General features: G+C 39.5%; 1 long non-coding RNA gene across 1 annotated transcript; it reads right to left on the reverse strand.

Moving 5' to 3' along the window:
- Positions 1–2,608: 2,608 nt before the first annotated feature.
- On the reverse strand, positions 2,609–4,488 carry LOC141590992 (uncharacterized). Its single transcript, XR_012520581.1, has 3 exons — positions 4,341–4,488; positions 4,177–4,249; positions 2,609–2,687 (listed from the first exon to the last, which is right to left on the reverse strand). It is a non-coding gene; the product is annotated as an uncharacterized LOC141590992 (long non-coding RNA).
- Between the last annotated feature and the right edge of the window lie 16,537 nt (positions 4,489–21,025).

Consider the following 21,025-nt stretch of genomic DNA (forward strand, 5'->3'; position numbering starts at 1 on the left):
CTTGGAGAATTTGGCAAACCACTTTTGACGACGAAGGATCTCCAAAATGATACGAAGGTGATCGGCATGCTCTTCTTCGGACTTGGAGTAGATGAGGATATCGTCAATGGAGACCACAACACACTTGTCTAAGAACTCACTAAAGGTCCGGTTCATTTGGTCCATGAAGATAGAAGGGGCATTGGTTAAACCAAAGGGCATCACCTTAAACTCAAAGTGTCCATATCTCGTGCTAAAGGCGGTCTTAGGAATATCGGACTCACGAACGGGAATTTGATGATAACCGGATCTCAAATCAATCTTGGAAAAAGTAGAAGTACCTTTGAGTTGATCGAACAAATCTTCAATTCTTAGTAGAGGGTACTTGTTCTTGACGGTGACACGGTTAAGCTCACGGTAATCAATGCAAAGTCTCATGGATCCATCTTTCTTCTTCACAAAGAGAACGGGAGCACCCCAAGGTGAGGCACTAGTTCTAATGAATCCTTTCTCAATCATCTCATCAAGTTTCTTCCTCAACTCCTTCAACTCGGTTGGCGCCATACGGTACGGGGCTTTAGCAATCGGACCGGTTCCGGGTACAAGGTCGATAGAGAACTCAACATCACGCTCGGGAGGAATTCCGGGCAATTCTTCGGGAAATACATCGACGAACTCACAAACCACGGGCACTTCTTCAATCTTTGGTGAGGGAGGGGAGGTAGAAGTCACCACACAAAGAAAGATTTGGTAACCTTTCCTCCTCATACTCATCAACTTCAAAGCGGAGATCAACTTCACACCTTCTTGGGAACGGACTCCTCTATAGGACACACGAGTGCCTAGCGGACTCTTGAGGCGAATCTTTTGGTCTCTACACTCGAATCTTGCATCATACTTTGACAACCAATCCATACCCAAAATTACATCGAATTCCTCAAGGGGAAAACGAAGTAGGTTAGCGGGGAATAAGGTCTCCGAAATAGAAATAGGAATGTCGGAGAAAGTGAGGGAGCAAGAGAACATTTCTCCGGAAGGTAAGGATATAGAAGTTTCCTCACTAGGAATGGGGTCAAGAGCTAGTTTTTCCGAGAACTTGGAAGATATAAAAGATAAAGATGCGCCGGTATCAAATAAAATGAGGCAAGGTTGATCAAAAATTGAGAACATACCCGTAATGATATCGGGATGAGCGGCGGCTTCGGCTCGACTCATGACAAAGATAGTTCCTCTTGGCCTAGCATTTGGAGTAGGAGCATCAGTCTTCTCGGGGCAATCGGCCATACGGTGTCCGGGCTTCTTACAATGAAAGCAAGTCAAGGGCTTGCCATAGCATCCAACTCCGGGGTGTGGGGCTTGTCAACAATGGTAGCACTTACGGTCTTTCCCAAGCCTATTAGTTGAGGTGTGAGCTTGTCCTCTTGGTTCTTGAACTCTTGGTTCTTGTACTCTTGGTTCTTATCCTCCATGGTCTTGTATCCTTGGTACAAACCTCCTCTTGTTGGCATAGTTTGGAGTGGAAGGCACAAATGGTCTCTTGCCATGAAGGTTAGAACGGTAAGAATGAGAAGAGGAGTGGGGTTTGGATTCTTCTTCAATGGCCTTCAAAGAGCTTTCGGCCCAAATGGCATCATCATAAACTTCCACAAAGGTAGTTGAGCTTCTTCTCACCATGCTTTCCACCTTAGGATTCAACTTGTTCTTGTAGAAGTAGACACGATCCTCTTCATCTTTCACGAACTTGGAGGCATAATGAGCAAGTTCATTAAACTTGTCGGTGTAGGCTTGAATTGATAGCTTCCCTTGCTTGAAGTCCATGAACTCCTTCAATCTTTGTTGTTTGAGCTCCTTAGGGTAGAAGCGAGTCTCCACAAGTGACTTGAAGCGACTCCAATCAAAGTTGGGGTCTTGAGTAGCGGTAGGACCGGTCAAGGTCCACCACCTATCGGCTTCCTTCACAAGAAAGTGAGAGGCTAACCTCACCTTGTCCTCCTCTCGGGCATCAAAGAGAGAGAAGTTCTTCTCCATATCACGAAACCACTCCGAGAGAGCAACGGGATCCACTTCACCACCATAGGTCCTAGCCTTGTTCCTTGCTAGTTGACTTGCAATCCAAGCATAGCTTGCTTGACGGTTAGCTTCATGTAGAGGGGGAGCGGGTTGAGCATTTTGTTGATTAGCAAGCACTTGAGTGAGGGCTTGCATGATAGCATTTTCCACATTGGTTGGTCGTACCATTTTTTTGCACAAGAGCAAACAAGTTAGAACCTATCACAAAACATACACAAAAAGGCTACCAACTTAGGTCCTTAATTCTACCCATCTCTCATTCATTATTCAAGGTCAAGTAAGAATTTTAAGTTGGGGTACACGTGTGCGCGTCGGGAGCAATATATGCTCTGATACCAACTGTGACACCCCTCGTTGAGGCAACTAAATATAACTAGTAAATCGTGGCGGAAACACGAGATTTTTAAAACTTTTAAGGCTTCTAGTGAAGTCCAACGCGAGGTATCACCAACACGATAGATAAGTTTAGATAGTTAAAGTTAAGTTTACAACACAAGTCTATTTATTGGGGAAAAGATATCCCACGAATGGACATGAGTCTAAAAGTAGGTGAGTCTATTAAAGTGATAGCTAAATAAGGTCCAAGGTAAGAACTCGCTAGCTCACACGGTCTTCCCCACTTAAGCTTCATCACCAACCTGTCATTCATAATAAATATGAAAGCCACGAGTCGGTGGGGAGTAACTCGGGTTCTCCACCACAAAATGTCAAAATACAAGTAATTAGGAATTTAAATTAAACGAACAAGCATAAGAATAAATACTTACGGTGACAAGAGAATCATGATTAGTATACAAAATGCAATAAGAGTAGTTATGCATAAATGAGAGAGGAATAATTTGGTCAAACGGTCAAATATTGACTCGACTCAAACGTAAGACAATTTACAAAGTATAGACTCAAACAAGACAACCCTCTAGACTCCAACCTCTTGGTAGGACGACGATCATAATACGGTCCTAGTCTTAACCTGGATCCAGACTCTCGGGATGGGCGACACCCGATTCGACAAACGATACCAAATCGTATCCAAGACTCGAAACATGGCACGCACTCGTATCCAAAGGTCGAGTAACCTCTAATCGGAAACATGGCACGCACTCGTATCCAAAGGTCCGAAGAAAGGCGGAAGGATATCCTAATTCGGAAACATGGCACGCACTCGTACCAAAGGTCCAAAGAAGGAAAGATAACCCAATCTGGAAACATGGCTCACACTCGTGACCAAAGGTCCGAAAGGGGTAAATAGGGAAAGTCAAGTCCTCACACAATGTAAGTCGTCACACTTGGGTCACAAATACGAGTGCAAAAGATTGCACAAACATAACGTAAACAATTCATGTGAAGCATGCATAAGTATAAAGGTATAAGAAACATCAAGTACTCCCATGATAAAAGAGTCTCAACACATCATACACAAGCATTAGAACCAAAGTTAAGATGCATACCCAACAAGAAACTCAAAACCCAATCTATAACAACAAGTTTAGTACTCGACTACAACAAGGGTCAACTTCAAATGGTCATAACTTGAGTTCTATACATAATAATGAGGTGAAACCAGTTGGAGGTGATAGCTTATCCTCCTACGGTTCAAACGGTCGGTCATAAGACTCAAACAAACAAGTAACGAAGAAGTTATGGCCAATTTAAGAAAACTGGTCCAGGCTGAGTGCGCAGCCTGCGCCGAGGTGCGCAGCCTGCGCCGTGGTGCTGATTTGCACGACACAACAAATTCACCTTCATCCCCAAATCATTTTTTTATCATGCCATTACAATCCTAATTCCACCATATATTACCCAAGTAACTTTATACAAGTATTAAGGGTGAAATCAAAGCATAAAAGAGGGATTAAAACACAAGGTTCGATTCAAATTCAAACAATTCCAAACTAACAACTTCATGACATAATTAAGCATGAATAAGACGGATTCTTTACTAATTCATCCATGTATACAAAAGACTAGAAACTTCTTCAACCCACCAAGAGAGATTCCACACAAAACTCAATCAACAACAAACAAGTAAAAACATGTAAAGAATCTAACTTTAACACATATGTGAAAAAACTATAACATATATAAACACCCAAATTGACATAATGTCGAGTAACCCATCACTGTTACCTTTTTGCACTTCAATCTTCTATTGAGTCGTCAATGATGTAGCTATCCTCCTCCGGGTCGTCCAAATTCTCCCCTAAACACAAAAATAAAGATATTAAGTCAAGAATCCACATCCTTGTAAGATGAGAATTTCGAAATAGAGGAAAAGATGACAACTTTCTTACTTAGAAAGAAGGGGAATGAGAAAAGGAAGAGAATGGCGCGAAAAGGAACAAGATTGGTGAAGAATTGAGTGAGATATGGTGATTTTAGGGTTGAGTGGAGATGGTTCAACAATGGTGGTGTGGTTGTTGGGAAATTTCAGAAATTAGGAGTGAGGAGGATGAAGTTGTGAGGGTTTAGTTGAAGTTTTGTGTAGAGAAAAGAGAAGGAAAAGGCCCATGAGTCATGATAAGCCCAATAACTCAAAATGAGTCGGTTTCCACTAGAATTTTCGTCTCAAGCCTACTATAACTCAAGACGGAGAATAATATTATTAGAATCTACACTATTATTATCGTTATACGACTATGACGATATTTTATAAAAATAAGCTTTAAATAATAATTATTTAATAAAAATTACTTAAAAGTTTCTTTAAAATATAAGGAAAGGGCGGGGTGTTACAACACACATAAACACAATTACTCTTCCTCTCTCCTTAAATCCCAATCCCACATCCCTCAATCAATGAAATCTATCAATATTTCTCCAAAATTTCCAAACAAAAACACACCTAAATCAACAATAAAACACCCCAAAAATTCCAATTAATCACCGAAGTCTTTACTCACCCAAAATCTAGGGTTTGAGAAATTGAATTAGGGAAGAACTCTTCACTTAGGGTTTGATTACAATTACAACAAAAGGGGATCTTCAAGAAGTCAAACGGCATCAAAGCAATGAAAGGTACAGGTAAAGAAGGAGCACCAATGGATAAGAGAAGATCAATAAGGTTAATGCATAGTTCGTCAAACTCCCACTTCAACCAAAGAAGAAGAGAAAATGAGGAACTCATAGATATTTCCCAACTTGAAGCCATTCCGGATATTGAATTTGTCAACGATTCTCAAAGAATCGTATTCCACCGACTCTTAGTTAAGAATATTCTACCTACCAAATTAGTTTGTCATACAACTCTCAAGAAGTTAGGAATCTACCACCAAACGGAGTCGTTATTTAATCTCTTCGGGCTTACGAAAATGTTCGGTAAGTATGAGCTTACTTACCGTAACCTTGTGTTGGAATTCTTGAGTTTTCTCCACATCTCGTTGAATTTGTAGATATCTTAAGCCATGATGCAACCTGACGGGCCGCGACATATCGAGATTTAAAGATTTTTTGGTGCTCTATGTTCAAAACCTTATTCTTCATTATCGTTTTCGTTATCGTTATCCTTATGTTAATGCCGATGTGGTGAGATTTTGATGATGTGTTTTGTATCTATGTGATGTTAGGAGTATGCATTAGATTAATTGTCATATAGTTAGTAGTTGCATATGCACTAGACTTGTATTTACGTAGCTTGCATCATGGCATATAGTTGCATTTAGGAAAATTTTGTGAAATGTCTTAATGGGAAGCTTCACAAGTTTATATAGGCCCTTGCAGATACTTTTTCTCCTTAAGACTTAGTGCATTAGAAGAGATTCAAGACACCCTTTTTAGTGTCTTGCTAGTATATTTTGACCCATGCACTAAGGCCTAGTCAAGAGATCCTTATGGTGTGATAATTCTTTGGCTACCGTTTGTTCCAAGGTAACCATTAAAGCCATGCAACCATTATTCCAACTTATATCATCTATCATTTTGTCAACCAAAGGGAATGGGCACATATAATCGTTAATTGAAAAGTGCTTTGGTGCCTATCAGATTGACTTTGCCGATGATGTCGATGCCCCAGGTCGAGAAAGGCCTGGGTGATGTCATGGTTTATATAAAGGATGGTAATATATGTTGTATGTTGGCGATGATTTGGCAATTGTTGCAATGTTTGACGTAGTTTCTGCAGTCGGCCTCCACGATGGTCCAGTAGTAGCCTAACCGCATGATTTTTTGGGCTAGCATCATTGCGTTCATGTGAGGGCCACACTCTCTGTCTTGGATCTCTTCCATGACTTTCTTGGCTTTGTTGTGGTCAATGCAAAGGACAAGGATTTCTTGGGGTGTTCTTTTATAGAGTTGATTTTGGTTTATCAAGAATTGTGATGTAAGGAAACGGATGGATCTTTGTCGTCTTGGATCAGAGTTGGGATGGTATTCGTTTTTTTTTTTTGTAGTCAAGGATGGCTTGGTAGCAAGGTTCAGTATGGTTTTCCTTGTCGTTGTTGATGGCACAGATCTGAGCTGGCTCACTCCCTCTTTCGATGCATAGGGCATGGATGTCATGTTAGCAGGTATGTTGATGAGTGCGGCAAGTTTTGCTAGGGCATCAACAAAGTGGTTTTCTTCTCTAGGGTTTGAATTTTCCATAATTCGGACACTTGATTGATGATCAGCTAGGAATCACCATGGACCCTCAATCTTTTGATGCCAAGTGTTGCGGCTGCTTGTAGGCCGATAAGGCATGCTTCGTATTCGGCGGCGGTGTTGGTGACGGCGAAGTCTATCTTGACCGAGATCGGGATGTGTCCTCCTTCTTGAGATATTAGACGGATTCATACTCTAAAGCCTCTCAGGTTTGACGCAGCATCAAAGTATAGGTCCCATGTGTCGGTGTCAGCACAAAGGATATATTTGTCAAGGAGTGACCAGGTGTCGGTCATTGCATCCTCGTTGATGGGGTTCTTAGTTAGGAAATTGGCGACAGGCCTTCCCTTGATGACCTTGAGGGGTACAAACTTGAGGTCAAACCCAAATAGCATGAGTGTCCATCTGGATAATGATCCGCTCAATACGGGTTTTTCGATGATGTACTTGGATGGGTCCATCGTGGAGTAGATGTGAACTGTATAGCTGAGAATGTAATGTCATAACTTCTTTGTGGACCATACCAAAGCGAGGCATGTTTCCTCCAATTCGGTGTATTTGGTCTCGTATTTAATGAACTTTTTGCTGACGTAGTAGATGGCTCGTTCTTCGGCGTTGACTGTCTGTGCTAACATTACTCCTATGGCCGTGTTGGTGAAAGTCAGGTATAGGGATATGGGTGTTCCTTGCTGTGGCGGAATGAGGACATGAGGTATGGATAGGATTTTCTTTATCCCGTCGAAGGCTTTTTGGGAATAATCGTCCCAATCGGTGCGATCTTTGACGCAGATTTTTTGAAGATAGGCTCGCAAATCATGGTCAGCTTGGCTATGAAGCGGCTGATGTAATAAACATGTCCCAGAAATTCCCGAATCTCCTTCTCGTTCTTAAGCTGAGGCATTTGTTGGAGAGCTTTGATTTTTGTTGGATCGATTTTTATGCCTCTTTTGCTGACGACATTTCCCAAGAGTTTTTCGGAGGTGACTCCGAATGCACACTTCTGAGGATTTAGACTCATGTTGTATTTCCGAAGACGGGCGGAGAATATTCGAAGGGCGTCGATGTGGCCATCTCATTCTTTTGATTTAACGATCATGTCGTCGATGTATACCTCCACTTTCTTAAGCATAATGCCGTGTATGGGAGTGGTCGGTCCTCTGATAGGTTGCTCCGACGTTGATTAGTCCTAAGGGTATGACAATGTAGCAGTATGTTCCCATTATATATCGAATGCGGTGTTGTGCATATCTTCCTCAGCCATTTTGATTTGGTTGTATCCGACGTACCTGTCCATGAACGATAGGAGAGAGTACTCGGCGGTGTTATCTACCAAGATGTCGACGTGCAGTAAGGGGAAGTCATTATTTGGACTCTCCCTGTTTAGGTATCTGAAGTCAGCACAAACCCGGATTCTCCTATCCTTTTTTGGTACGGGGACTATGTTAGCCACCCAGACAGAGTACTGAGAAACTTTGATGAATCCGGCTTTGAATTTCTTGCCAACCTCTTCTTTGATTTTTAAAGCCCATTCAGGGCGAATACGGGGCAGCGTTTGCTTTACGGGTTTGGCCCCGGGCTTAATTGGTATCCCGTGCTCTGCGATCTCCATGTTAATGCTCGGCATGTCTTTCTAGGACCATGCGAATACGTCCTTGTATTCGAGCAAGAGGTTGATGAATTGTTGTCTTTCCGAGGGGTCAAGGGTGATCCCTATCTTAAGTTCTTGAGGTGCTTGGACAGTCCCTACGTTAATAGGTTCGGTCTCCTCAATGACAAGTGTTCTAATTTCGCGTTTGTCGAGTTCTTTAACTAAATGAGGTGGGTAGTCACTCAAGTCATATTCCTCATGTTCTTTCAGAATTGCATTGCAGTTAAAATGAGACGAGTCATAATTAAACTTAGCATTCATTAACTCAATCCGAGCGAAGAGCTCGGACATGACAAGCATCTCATAGGGATTCAAAGGCGACGCTGCAGAGGAAGTGGCCCCTAGGACAAGCGCCAAGTTTCTACCTTCTGTGGGAGTAGGGGTGAGGATTGTTGACTCAGCCTCTATGACAGCCCCGAGATTGTGATTAAATAGTGGGAAATAGACTTTGTTGGTGGATGGGGGTACGATTTCTGGGACAGCCCCGAGCTTATCATTCAACAGTGGAAAAGAGGTTTTGACAGGGGTGTTGGGAATGTTATGACCCAAGATAGACGCTGACACTGACTTGTCATCAGACTTGGACTCAAACTCATCTCCACTTCCCTCCTTGAGCGTGAGGCCATCTCCGGTTGTGATCTTGAGAATGCGGCCTTGGCGATCAGTCCATTTGAAAGTCTTCCTCCAGCCTTTGACAGTTTTCTCCTGGTTAGCATCAGAGATCAAGGCAGTATGGTCTAATTGGTTGTCCATGAGCGCGATAGCTATGATCTCCTTAATGGTTGAGGTACTTAATGTTGTCTTCTTCGAAAAGGAGGCTTACAACATATCCGTCCAATAAAGAAGCCGACTCGGACTTGATTGGTGTAGCATTGATGTTGCAGACGATTAGGGATGAAGTAGTAGTCTTAAAAGACTATCTCCGCATGGTTCGAGAACGGGTCACAATCGGAAGGTGATGGGTCGTCGGTTAGGGTATTCACGGCTTGGAACCCCTATATTTCATCGTTAATTTCCGCAGTGACCTGAGAGGATAACCCTTTTTCCATGATAACTTTTATTTGGGATGTGAGAATAGTGATTGTCTTTCCGTTAAAAGGGACCCTAATCTTCTAGTGAAGGGTGACAGCTTTGGCAGCGTGGATCCAAGGGTGTCCTAGAAGCATGTTGAATTATGCGTCGATGTCGACTACTTGGAAACTAGCTTGGGTCTCCAAGGGACCTGCTATGATGGTTAGGGTAATGAGACCTGCGACCTTACGACGAGTGCCGTCATAGGAAAGAACCCCTTGATTGGTTGGGAGGAGGTCAGCTTCCTTAATCCCTAGCTTATGAGCACTTTTATGGGGGAATGACATTCACGGGAGATCCGTCATCCACCAAGACCATAGGTACGTTCTTCTTTTGGCATTTCATGGTGATGTACAGGGCTAGGTTGTGGTTGGCACCAAAGAGAGGGATACCTTTATCGGAGAAGATGATGGGGTTGTCTAAATCAAGGACATCCCTATTCTTGTGGGCTACCACTTCTTCAGGTTAGGAGGTGGAAGGCACTGTCAATTTCCCCTAGGCTTGAAGTAAAGTCTGTCGGTCTTCAAATGATGTGGCGATTAGCTGTCAGATGGATGTTTTGGCCTTTGCCTTTTGAAGTTGCTTGAGGATTGAATTTTCTTGAACCCTCGGTTGGCTATCTATGTCCGGGGCGATTTGGTCATTTATTGTTGATGTATTGCTTGTTTTAGGGTTTGGGTTTTGGTAGGGGCGCCCGGACCGGGTAAGGTGATCAATTTCCTTGATTTGTTTACTCTTTCCATAGACGATGTAGACGTCGTCTACGTCATCTCTCCAAATGCTGTTGATTTCCGTGTTACGAATGATCCTGGGGGGAGTGTTCCTCGGAGGGTAATTTTTGTGCAGGTAATTTTTTTAGGGTGATTTTCGTGAAGGTGATTGTTGTGAGTTATGTTGGAGGGTGCGACCCAGAATGGTTGCGGAGGCGGTCCACCTTGAAATTGGGAGTTTTGTGTATTTGGTGGACCCTCCCATGGACGCGGCATGGGTGTTGGTGGGTTAAAGATTTGTCGGTAGTAGGTCTCTTTAAGCCGGTCGATCCTTTCAGAGAGACTAGAAGTAGTTCTCTCGATTTGCTGAAACATGGCAAGCATGGAGGCGGCGCTAAACATGAGCATGCCGTCCGAGGCGTCATTTCCGAGAACAATAATTTCCTCTTCAATAGGCAAGTTAAGGTGTGAGCAATCCAGAGTTGGTTCATCATCTTAGATGGCGTGTATTCCCAAGGGGTAGCTCTCGGTTCTCAATGATGTCTTGGATGGCATACTTTATCTTGAAGTAAGTTTCGCTGTCATGGCCTATGTCTTGGTGATAATTGCAATAGGCGTTTGGGTTCTAAAAATGAGTTTTGTTTGCTTCAGGCGGGTCCGGAGTGGGCCCGATTGGTTGCAATTTTCCTTGTTCTAAGAGTCTCTTCAGAGCGCTAGCATATGTTGACCCTAAATTGGTGAATGTCCTTTAGGGACGTTCAGGTTTCTTTGAAGTTGGTTCAAGGAGGTTAACCTCGTCGATTTTGTTGGTTTGACCGTACGGATGGGATCCAGTTGATGTAGACCCTTGATAGCCTCTACCCGTGGTTTTGGCCAAGACGCCCTTGCGTAGGTCATCCTCAATAAGGGTCCCAGGATTTGCAGTTCCTGGAAGGTTTTGATGTTTTGGTACCTTACAAGGTTGGCATATACTGGACGGAGGTTGTTGACGAATTTCTCCATCAGGGTTGACTCGCTCGCTTTGATTACAAATTGGGTGCTCACCCTTCTCAAAAGAGTTAGGAATTCGGTGAATCCCTCCTTATCGTTTTGGGTTAGGACCTCAAGGGTGCGGGTGTTAGCCTGAATTTCGAAATTATCGGCGTATTGCTTAGTGAACTCAATGACAACTTAGTCCAAGTAGTGATGCTCTTTGGTTCAATAGAGTAGTACCATTCACGGGGAATTCGTTCTAGAGACAGCGCGAAGATCTGGGTAAAGAGTTCCTGTTTGACTCCTTTGATTGACATATAATCCTTGAAGGCACGAATATGGTTGAGTGGGTCCTCCACTTCTTTGAACTTGGGTACATCGGTATGGTGAAGTAGTCAGGTAGTTGATCCCCGATGGGCTCGAACCTTCTGTTGTTTTAAAGATGGATATTTTTCCCATTGGCTAGGAGTTGCTCTTCGAAGAGCTTAAACCTTTTCTCAGTTTCGGTTAATGATGGAGGGTTATGTTCTCTGGATTCCTTGCTCTCCAGAGTGTTTATACGGGTCTCGACACGGTCTAGGGTGACTTTGATGGCTGTAAGCCGACTTGCCAGCTCAACATTTGTGAGATCTTTGTTGTTATCATCATTATTGTTGGACGAAGCTGAAGACGGGGCCATTGTCTAAGGCAAAAAATGGCTCATTTTTCAACTTAATCCGACACGGGTTAATGACTAAACGCAGAAATAAAGCGGGCAGAAAAACATCAGAGACTTAATGAGATGAGGGCAACCACCTGTGGTGCCTCGGTACTGACTCAATTGACGATGTGATGGTGTTGACTAGACCTTGACTCGGGTTCAACATGATGGTGTGACGCCGTTGAACGGGTCTCGGTAGTGACAGGACTCGTAAGTAAAGACCCATAAGTACGTTTGCTTTGACTCAGTAGACACGAGGCTGAATCGGAGTGGCGGACTGAAATTTTCAAAAATAGGAATTTTCAAAAAAAAACATTTGTTGCTTTATAGACGGTTTCCGAAAATAGGGATCTTCGAAAACTAGCTAGTTGGGATTGAAAAGGTCGTCTTAGGTTTATTTGCAAAAGACGGTTTGAGATAGAGTTATGACGGTCTTGAAAACGGTGTGTCCTTTTCGAAGGCGGGTTTTCGATATTCAAACGGTGAATGAATATAAAATCGAGGTTTTAAAAGTTCAAAATTGTTGTTGTCTCGAAAACGGCGCGTTCTTTTCGGGATTTGAAAAAGGCCATTATTTCGGCGCAAATGTGTTTTTGAAATGGTTATGGAAAACCGGGTTTTGAAATCGTCATTACGACGGCGTGAAAGGTGTTTTTTTTAAAAAAAAAAATTGTTTAATATCCCTTATCTGAATTTGCCATTACGACGCCGAAGGAAGGTAGTTTTATTTGCAGATGGTTGTGAAAAACCGTGTTTTGAATTCGTCATTTCGACGGCGAAAAAAGGTGTTTTGCAACGGTCGACAAAAGACCAAGGTTTGTAATGGCCATTATAACGGTGCGAAAAAGGGTTTTTTCAATGTTCAGAAATGACAGGGAAGGACTTATGATCACATAGCACATAAGCACTCACAGTTCATTATATGATACATAATGTTGAAACGGGTTTTGGCTCAACAAGAGTTGGTGCCCTAGCCTCGTTCACGTAGGAAGTGAATGCTCTTTAACGAAACAGAAATGTGTGACATCAATGGTATGCTCGATTCAATCAGGATTCAAAATGTGAGGATGAGAATACTCACGCCGACGAGACGAGCCAAATGGTTGATAAAGGTTAGGTTGTGGGCCCTGACAAGGAACCTGACTTATGACCATTATATCAAATGATGAACTTCAATCAAGACCTCGTTCGAGTTTCACCATCTAGGGATCACAAAGACATAAGTGTCCTAGTTCTCCCCAGCGGAGTCGCCAATATGTGGACATGGACCACCCGCACATGAGTCTGCGGACGTACGACGGTCGAAGAGCCACGTTCGGGGACGTAGAAATGCTCTCGGTCGGATCGCTTTAGATCGGTCAGGTTTTGTCTCGATGAAGGTCTTGATACAATGCTAGAGATGTTCGGAGTCACCACCAAGTAATTATGGGATGCCTGGAAACCATTTGAATTCACTTTATACCTCGGTCAAACGAAACACGTGGCACTGCTTGACATATGTACTAAAGGTCCCTCTTTTAGCATCCTATCGCTGGAATAACTCTCGTACGCCCTAGATAAGGCTATCCACTATCCAAAGGTTCTGAGTAAGAGGTGAAGGTACGTATTGGGAGGATCTTTATTTGAACAACCAATCCCGCCAGCGGTAGTGGCTTCTACTGATCGATCTTGGTTTGTTAAGTGCAAAAGTTGATAAAACTGGCTTAGTGAATGAATGCGCATCCAGAAGTTTAAATCTAACATGTGAGATTTGCTTTGTCGGTTGTTTATCCAAATATCAATTAATTGATGTCGATTTGGATTTAAAGTTGATTTGCATGCAATGATGAAAATTAAACATCCATTTACCAAGTTAGGTTTACGGTGCTTAACACGATCCATTTGTCTTATAAAAGTGCTTAAGAATGATAAAATGTAAAATATGATCTCGTCAATCTGATCCGTCATGTATCCGGGTTGACTGAAATCAAGATCGTCCTAGACAAGTGTTGGAAATGTAGTAGGAAAATGGCAGGCAACCCCCTTTGGGGCACAAGCCTATGGGCGATGCAAGGGTGCTTCCCCTGGTTTTACAAAAGGCGAAGAGTTGAAGGGCATTGGGGCGCGTGTCAGACGGCAGCCCAAGTGACCGCTTTTGTGTGAAAATGTAGGATATAACTCGGATTATTCATCATTATGTTGATGATACTCGTTGTCAAATAGCTTGTTATGAATAGTTTTGTAAATAAACATGTAAAAACGTATTTGCTCAACCGTTTCATCACCGCACTAGAAATAAATCGACATGGTATGTGGAAGGGATGATTATAAGTATGACTAAAATGCTTGCAAATGTGAATAAAAGAGAAAATGAAAGAAATAGGAGATGAAAATGTTCAAATCTCCATAAATTTGTTATTAACCGTCATGGTATAAATAACCGAGGATGATTTCGGTAATGGTAAAAAAATGTTTATCATAAAAATGATTTGAAATGAAGAAAAGCAAGAAAAATGAAAATAACATGAGGAATGATAAACTCAAACACTTTGAGTTCTGACATGAAAAGTCATATAAGGGGCTCTGAGGCGCGAGCCCCTAGGTGAGGCAATATGTAACACCCCCATACCCCAAGTGCCTTACCAGGACCACTTACAGAATGCAAGTGCTACAATCTCGGCTACCCGAGACAATGAATATCAAATAGACCATAAAGAAACATAATTTAATAATTATGTTTAAAGCGATACAAAACCAAACCCAAAACTGATAAAGTAGAATACAAACGTTCCTCAAAACTGTCAAACCGACTAAAACAATGTAAAAGAATGTTTTGACACAGCGGAAGACTTCTAAACAGCTTGTGATGACACAACCCAGCTATCTCATGCGCATCAACTCATACCTGCTCAATAACTGCTCACCATCCCCGAATGGATCACCACAGTTTTTAAAACAATTAAACGGGGTCAGTACTGATTACACAAAACAAACAGCTATAAGAAAACAATACTACAAATCAATCCAATCAACCAAAATCCATGACATCACCACACACCTGACTACACACTTAAGTGTGTAGCCCTGCCAGAATACTCATCGCAACAAGTATTCCACACCGCCAGTGGGGGGCAGCAGCCGTTCCCACCTAAGCCCCGCTCATCTCATCCGAGCGATAAACCAATGTTCCTAAATGTGCACATCCCTTCTGTGGCGGGTTTCACAGAAGGCGAATCAAGGGCGTGAAGCCACTCCCACAAGTGACTCCACTAAGCCGAGGACGCACCTCGCAAACCACAGACAATTATACGATAATCACATTATACTATCAACAACCACCAATTCACAATCCAATTCCAATACGATATACAACAACAACAGTTAATCACCAACACAACCATGTAATCAATACTGAGTAGGGAATCCCTACCTGCAATAGAAATCACACGAGACCGTCTCAGCAGCTAATCAAAACGTTTTCTCTACGAATCCTCCTCCTACAACATATAATAACATAATTACCATCTAATAATCATGAAACACCCAAAACGCCCAAATCTACCCAATTAGGGTTTAAAACAAACTAACTAAATCATTATAAAAATATACAAGAAGCTTACCCTTGACACGACGATCACAACGGTATAACGAAGGAGACAATCCAACGATCCTAGCCTTGGGATTTGCTAATAATGCGATAGATGCGATAAACGTAACTCTTGTTCTTCTCTTGAAAGGTTTTAAAATTTTAAAGGTGATTAAGCAAAGTGACGGAATTCTTTTTATATTAATCTCGCATTATTAACAAAACCCTGCTATTAAACCCGTAAGACACACTTACTCGATCGAGTAAGTGACTTACTCGATCGAGTGCCCCTTACTCGATCGACTGTCACACATACTCGATCGAGTACCCATCAGGTCAGCTACTGTTTTGCGTAAAAAGCTACTTACTCGACAGAGTAAATCCCACTCGATAGAGTACCCACAGACATAGAAAACTGTAGTATTACAGTCTTCCCTCCTTAAAAAGAACTTCGTCCCCGAAGTTCAACCCATACACAAAAACAAAACAAATTATCTCCCCTTCGACACAACAACATAACAAAAACTCAAAACAAAACTCAAAACAAAACTCCCAACCAACACTCAAACCGACCCAAAGCGACTACTAACTGTACTAAAACCAACATAAAGCATACAAAAACTTTATGCGACCATCTCCTACCCCCTAAAACAAACATGGTTACGTCCCCGTAACCACAAATACCTGATCAAAAAGAGACGGATACCGCTCCCTCATAGCCTCCTCTGCCTCCCAAGTAGCCTCCTCAACCTCATGGTTAGACCAAAGAACCTTAAGCAATACAGTTTCCCCATGTCTAGTTTTCCGAACCTTGCGATCAAGAATCTGTTTTGGCACTTCAAGATAAGACAAGGACTCATCCAACTGTTGGAATAAGTGTCCTCTCAAAATAATGCGATCACAACTGTCGATCATGATGATCACATGTTTAAATCTCATTTTAAGAATACATGTGGGATGTAATATTTTACAGTCAACTGGTCCACACATATCGGTAATGATTGGCTGACTAGAGTTTGACATTACTGTCGTGCGACGGTGGTGATCAGTTGATCCCCTTAGGTCATACCTATAGGGAAATTCTCTTAATTGATTATTTAATTAATCGTATGCCGATGCGGGTTTATTAAATTGCTTAAAAATTGACGGACGATTTTGTGAGTATATTTAACGTGTCTCATTATAATTCGATTAAATTAGATACGGTCTAAGTAAACAAATTGTTTTGTTACTTAGATAAAATATTTGTTTATAAAACAATTAAAGTTAGAATGAATGATTAATTATAAAAAAAAACAAGTTGTTGTGAATTATAATTATATGACCCATTTTAAGTAAAAGTAATTGTGAATTACTAAGTTAATTATTGTAATATAGTTTGATTTGAATAATGGTTTTTAACTAGTTAAAAATTACATTATCACTTAAGTGACCTTTTGCATGTCACATGTCACACAAATATTACAATTGACAATTGACAAGGTTAAAATAGAAACCCATTTTATGATAAAATGGACCGTGAAAATGGGAGAGCATGGGCACTTTTGTTTTTTGTTATTTTAATTGTTAAATTAACAAAATCAATAAAATAGATTAAGCATGCTTTTGTGTAAGAGGATGTAAGAACTTTTAGAGAAGGGAGATGACCATGCATTGGCCCTTTTCTCCTTCTCCTACCCGGCTCCATGCATAGGAAAAGAGGTGTCTTTTCTCTTATTATTCATTCATTCAAAATCTATAATTTCTAGAGTAAGAAAGAGATAGACTACACTCTCTAATTCTAAGAAACTTAGAGAAATAAAACTCAAAATCTCCTCACCTCTTTATACCGAAATTAAGAAGACAAATATTCACATTTGTGTTCAATTTTTATGTAAGACTAATCCTAATACTAGATCATATTATTTTTAGTCTTTAAGGGTATTCCTTGGGTATATGCTTTTGGGAGGGATTCTATTTTGGATCCTTTGTTCATCCATTATAAGGAAGCTCAAGAACAAGTAAGAAGGAGATCTTACTTGTGCCCTTTAATCCGAAACATCATAGTAAGAAGTGACAATTTCTTCTCTACTCTTGTTTTAGTTTGCATGCATAAGATCTAGATTTAATTTTATGACTAAATTAAATGTCACATATATGAATATGTAAATTAATGAGAATACATATTTCTAACAAGCGGTATCAGAGCCTTAGGTTGTTTGCATGCAAATCGGTTTATAGTTTTTCCGAGTTATATGATTAACATACAAAACTAATTAATTTGATTTATGAAGATAAACCTTAAAATAACCTTGCATGTTAAAAGTTTCTGATCCTAAGTGATTTTTAGGACATTTTGGTTTATTTATGGATTTTATTGTTCATTTTATATATTATTGGCATTAAAATGTGATTTTTATGATAAAAATGTCATTTTTGGACGACAAATATCTAATCTTCGAATTTTTCAGTGGTTTTTGGATATGTCTTCACATATATTATCTACTGATGGCCTGTAAATTTTCATGATAAAATGAGTTGTTTTGCTCGAAATATGGATTTTTCAAGTTAAAATCGTATTTAAATGGGTAAATAGGTTAATATGAGTTATATTTCGAATCTGGTCATGGAAATTTAGTATGTTGTCACATGCAATGTTACAGGATGTGTGTAAAATATTTGGCTATAATGAAGTCTTTATGCATGATTTATGAATTTTTGATGAAAAATCACATAAATAGTGACTATAATTAGTAATAATGCTAAAACATACTTCATGACTAAGGAAAAACGTCACATGTTGCATTTTATCATATATTTCAGATCTAAAAGTGAAAAGTTGATGAATATAATTTTTATCATATTTTTATGGTCATAAGTGTTAAAACCGATAAACCGCAACATTGTTTTTCTCGATAAATTTTTGAACTTTTTAACCTAAGTTTTGAACATTATCAATGTCATGGTATTTTTCCAGAATATTCATGAGTTTAAATTTTAAAATTTGAAATTATTTGAAATTTTTATGATTTAATTTGAGGTTTATAGCATAAATTTTGTATTTTTGGGTCCATTTATGAACAATATTAAGAAATCAAGTTTAATTATTGTCAAATGTTAGTGGAGACTAATTTTGAGTCCTAATATGGTTAGGGTAATTAACTTGTACATAAATATGAATTTATGTAATTATTGTGATTTTAATAAGTTAAATCACGCAAATCCGTAAAAACCGATTAATATACGATATTGGCTCTTAAAGGCGATTTAGCATAAAATTTGGCATGCTCATACATATTATAATGCTGCATTTTATTTATGATTGTCATATTTTAAATTTATGTAATTTTTGAATTATGTAATTTTACTTAGTATGGCCTTAGTTTTAATTGGTATTACCCGAAATGTATGGGAATATCGATTCGGTTGTAATTATTGTGATCTCGTATCACCGTTTTGTAATTTAATAGATTTATTTTATTTTAATTACAAATGTATAATAGGAAATTATGTAATTCATTTTGTAATTTAATTATTCCGGAGTTCCTTGAAGACGGTGCCACTCGAGAAGGCGATCCATTAAAGAAAGTGTTGCTTTGAAATGCGTGCCAAGACTTAAGTTCAGGGACCAAAGGAGTTGGTTTCCGAATTTGTAATTGTTTATTAGATTTACTATTTTAGGAAGGCCATACTAGGATTTTATTTTTATGCTTTGCATTTTTATTTATATGTTGCATGCATCGCTAAATCGCCATAACTAAACATGCATTTTAAATCGAGTTTATCGACCGTGTCAATTACAATTATCGTAGTTCACCGCTTTAGTTCACTTAAAACGTGATAGATAATAAATTGACATGACCTCTCGCTAAAATAAACAATTGAGACTTAGCCTTACCAAAAAGTAGAAACCATGAAAAGCTATTTCATGAGGGAGTGCACTCGGCCCTACCGGGGTACAAACCTTGTTACGTAGGGGAAGTGGGTGATAAATGTCTATCCACCAAATTTATATTAATAAAGGGTATTTCGGCACACCGTGCCCTAAGTTAATATGAATTTGGATCATGGACACATTTATTCGAAATTTGGATTGAACTCAACGAAAGTATTCACGACGATTTCCGGATGTTTTTCGGGGTAGAGATAAATATTAATGTAATTTTATCGACCAAGAGTTCTAAAAGTAGAATCGATTAAAGAGTTAATCCACCGAGTCATGTTAATAAAGGGTATTTCGGCACACCGTGCCCCAAGTTAATATGAATTTGGATATTGGAATCATTTATCATAGTTGGGTAGAGGTCACTATGTAAATGCTTTACTTGTTATTTACAAGTATTAATAAAACGATAAATGTTAAGTTTTCCACTATTCCGTTATCATATTGTTATATTTCTTTACCACAATTCATATACGATATCATTTCGATTTTTGATTCAAATCTCCATTAAAACATCGTAACTAAAGAAAAAATTTGAATTTTTCTTCTAAAAACCTCGTATTATCCATTGTAAGGATCTCTTGTGAAGAGTATAGATAAAAGTTATTCGTGATCAAAAGGGTTTTTGATTCTTGACTAACATATCTACTTACAATGAATTGTTTCTCATATGCTTAATTGAGTTAAGTACTTTCAAACGTTACATCATTTTGGTAACTAGATTTGTTTGAAATCAAAATTGACCAAAATACCGCAACCACTTCAATGAAAGTTTTAAGACTAAACAAACGAATGAAGAGTAGTCTTCATGAATTTCAATTTTGCTTCTCTTAGCAAAGACTCATTGAAATGAGTGGGAGCATTCTCTTAAACCGTTAAGAAAAGGATAAGGTTTTAAAGAAGTAAAATTAGAATGGAATTGATACAAGGTAATGTTAAAAGTAAAGTTATTGAGAATAACGATACTAAACCTATCAATCCCGACCGATAAAGTTTCCATTGTCTTAATTGTTGGACGCTAGAAAGGAAACTACCCCAAATTATTGAAGAATCAACAAGTTAGTTGTGAGACATCTAATGGGACCTTCTTCTTTAAATGTTTATTTGATTGACATAAATTTTGCTAGTACTACTTCGTCAATATTAGAAACCGGTGGTGGTTTTCATCATTGCATTTGATACATAGGATGATTAGAATATGACGACTAGCAACAATGATATTGAGAGATAGAGTCATTGTGTACTCAATCTAGTTTTTGGGTTTAGAGTTGTACTTAATTGTGACTATTAAGTGCATAAACTCTAAATAAGAATATAAACTTGTTAAGATACAAAAGAGGTTTCACTTTTGTGACCCTATACACCATGATTTGATGTATGGCTAGCCCATTATCAAGGTGATTATATTCTAAACCAAACTAGAATGATATATCATGTAGATGATGCAAGACTCAAATTGGTAACCCAAGATTGAACCTTAGATTCTGGAATGATGAACGCAAAGAGTTATCGAGTACTCTTGAAACCATTAGATCTTATTGTATATGCGTATCTTGTATTCAAAGCAAGATGTCTCGTGCCTTTTGGTTGAAAAGGAGATCGAGGTTGTAAATCATTGATCCAAAATAGGTTGATCATTTTCTTTTACTAACGATTTAAGTTGACGCTAATGTGTTCACTTAATAAGGTAAATAGAGAAATCTTTGAAGAAGTTCAAAGAGTTCAAGGAATCACGATTTAGTCGTGATGGGATTATCAAAGTGAAGACATTGATATAAGCCAAATGAAATGTGATATAGTATCACAAGTTAAT

Source organism: Silene latifolia, chromosome 7, assembly GCF_048544455.1.
Source record: "Silene latifolia isolate original U9 population chromosome 7, ASM4854445v1, whole genome shotgun sequence".
Lineage (NCBI taxonomy): Eukaryota > Viridiplantae > Streptophyta > Magnoliopsida > Caryophyllales > Caryophyllaceae > Silene > Silene latifolia.